This window comes from Miscanthus floridulus, chromosome 5 (assembly GCF_019320115.1).
Source record: "Miscanthus floridulus cultivar M001 chromosome 5, ASM1932011v1, whole genome shotgun sequence".
NCBI lineage: Eukaryota > Viridiplantae > Streptophyta > Magnoliopsida > Poales > Poaceae > Miscanthus > Miscanthus floridulus.
In genome coordinates, this window is record NC_089584.1 from 127043396 (window position 1) to 127046657 (window position 3262).

Here is a 3262-nt window from a genome sequence, read left to right on the forward strand (position 1 = left end):
CAGCCACCCCCCCTGATGTGCCATGGCCGCCCGTCACCGCCTTTTCTGTCATGGCCGCGTGTGGCCATCATGCCGAGCTCTGCCTCGGTCCGCACCATGGCCAGGCGAGCCCGGTCGTAGCCACGCACCTCCCCACGTGGGCTCCCGTGCACCTCACCGGTGGATTTCTACCGCTACCGTGCCTTCCTCGGCCGGGTTTGACCGCTAGCCGATGCTCCTCTACTCCGTGTACCGAGTGGAGGGAGAAAGGTAAAAGTAGAAAATGAATTTTGGACCTAAATGCAAATTGCGTGACTCATATAAATAGTTGCTCTAGATCTCGGGTGGGTTTCACAATACCATAGGGTCTCTTATGCGAAAGTGCATCCCCACGTGAGCTCTGCCAAGCTAGGCTGTCCTTGTGTAGCCCTAGGGCCTAGTGCCACGCACCATGCTGGGCCGCCCTGTCGCCGACGCGCCTAGGCCGCCCGCGTCGTTTGTCATGCGCCTTGCTGGGCCGCTTGCGTCAGCACGCTGGGCCAGCCGGTCGCCGTCGTCCGCATGCTGGGCTGGCTTGTGACACCCATGCCTGTGCCGCTGCTACGTGCATGGCCGCTCACGTGGGCCACGTTAGGGCTGCTGGGCTGCTTAGCGGCCGTCAGCCCTTTTCGTTCTAGAAAACATTTAGCTAATTTAGTTTCGTAAATAAACTTGTAAAATCAATATAAATTTATGTAGTTGTGCAAAAAATATGAAACTAATTTTGTTAAGTTTCTAAAATCATGATCTACCAGATAAGGTATTTCATTCGCATAGGTTCAATATGTTTTTAGGGTTGCCTCTAATTATTTTAAAGTATTTAATATTGTTAAAATATGAACTTGTAGGAATTTCCATGATAAATCGGTGATAATATTGACTCTAAAAATTTTACAGTAAATTACTAATATTATTAACTGCCCACTGTAATTTTTGTAGCTTCAGAATAATTAGTTGCTAGATAGATAATGATGCCCCATTTTGAATAAAGATTAAATCGGTAGAACGAAATAACGAAACAACTTAGGTTTGTATAACTAAAACACTTGTTAGAAAATGACACATTTCTCGATGATGTTGATACATAGATTAGTATGTTAGTCATAGAGCTAGCTTGTTAATTTGTAGTATGTACTCTATTTTAAGAGTTGTTGTTGCCTTGTTATGTATCTGTTGCATCATTTGCATCAATGCATATCATATAGGTACAATGATGGATCAACGGATCAATTGAGGGATGACTGAGAATCTAAAGATGGTTGTAATGGTATTCTCTCCAGGAGATGATGCAATGAGCTTTCTATTCAGCTGATGGTGGATGATCTGAAGATGCAGATACTAACTTTTTAGTATATATCTTACCCAGGCAAGCCCCGGTGCATAACCCCTACTTTTTTGCACTTTAAATTATATTGTGCATTAAGTTTTAAGGAGTTGAATGAAACCCCACTTGCATATATATCTTTATCTATGAGTCTTACTAGTATGATAGGATCATGTAGATTGCTATGCTACAGGACTCCGATAGAAGTCGAGTGATTGCCTATCACTCGCGAGAGATAGGAAATGTATTACTGTAATATTATCACTTGGAAAATATAAATGGTGGAAAGGAAAAATGGAGACTGGACAGAGATATGGTATGGGTATTGGTGGGTGTAAGAGGTTGTGTCCTGTGGCCAACGGGGCATAGCTTGGTTATAATGTTTTCCCTGTCTGTGTCGGTTAAGGACCGGCCATTGCATTGGGTTCTAGATAGGTCACAGACTTATTATCCCGAGCACATACTTGGGTATGGGCGTAGGGAAGACTTGTTGCTCTCTGGTCATGGGTTTTAGCTCTTTCTAGACTGACTATCAGGGTGGTTTTTGGGTGGAGGTCCTTGCAACGCACTGAGTCTAGAATCAGGGGCGGGGGCTTGGAGTCCTAGTTTGGATGGGGACCTAGGCCCCATGATAGGAGGGTAGTGGGTTGGTCCTGCTTGTGCCTAGGGTACGAGTGGGGCATGTGTTTTGGGGTACCTAGCTGGGCACATTGATTCATGAATCATCGGGTGATCCGGTATGGCTTATCTACTGTCTAGCAACGTAGTAAGAACTAAAAGATGAAAGATGGTAAAAAAAATCTGATTGCTTACAACCTGCTTGAAAGTAGCACATGTGCTTACATAGAATAGTTAGTTAATGAACTAATGATGACTGCTAATAAAATCAAATATAAGGACACATGTTTAGTAATGTTTCCTGCAGATGAAATAAACCCACAAGCTAGATAGCCTTGCATATCCTTGGAGTCTTTTCTTTTCTCCTGTCGGGTAAGTCTTGCTGAGTACAATTGAGTACTCAGGGTCTTATTTCCCCTGTTGTAGGTGACAAGTGGATGTTAGAGCTGACCCTTGTGTGTGGATTTCTCCTAGTGGGCTCAGAGAGGATTCCTTTATGCTACGATCATAGTTTTATTTATAACTCTCACTAAATGTTTTATAAATGTAAGTTTTATAATCTATTATCATAGTTTATATATATCAATGCTTCACCATATCATAAATAGATGTTTATTTCTGCTATAACTCTGTTCACATGTTTAAATTCCGCTATTAAATTAAATTGTTCATAACTTTGATAAAATGTTCATATTCCGCTGTTATAACAATAAATATTATACTCTGGTGTTGCATCAAAAGTGATGTAAGAAATGGCTAAAATGTTGTAAGCTTTATTCTCTCATTTGTGATCCTGATGGAAAAATATGGATTTTTGGGTTCTCCCTTAGGGTGTGTTCGATGGAACTGCGTAATTTGGTGTCCTCCCTTGGGTACTTAGTGTCTAATGGAAGATGAGTACTCCTGGGAGACATTAGATTAGGTAGTTCTGCCACAGGTGGTATCAGAGCATAAATGAGGAAATAAAGCTTCGAAAATCTTTTCTAAAATAAAATTTGACAACAAATTCTTTTCAAAGAATAGGACGTTTTTATGCGAAGTTATATAAGTAGCCCTATTACTATGGTTATGTATCTAGGATAGATGGCACTCTGCTGAATTAGGTAGACTTTATCAATTTTTCTGTAGGTACACTAACTCCGAGCATAGTCTGATAGTATCGACTAGCTACAGGGAGAGAACGTTGTGCCAAAAATCTAAGAACGATTGCCCTATATGTTGGCAATAGTGGAAGGATGTATAGGATGTGCATTCATGCATATCCTATTTGTGCATTGTAGTGCCCGTATTGCTTGTAGATAC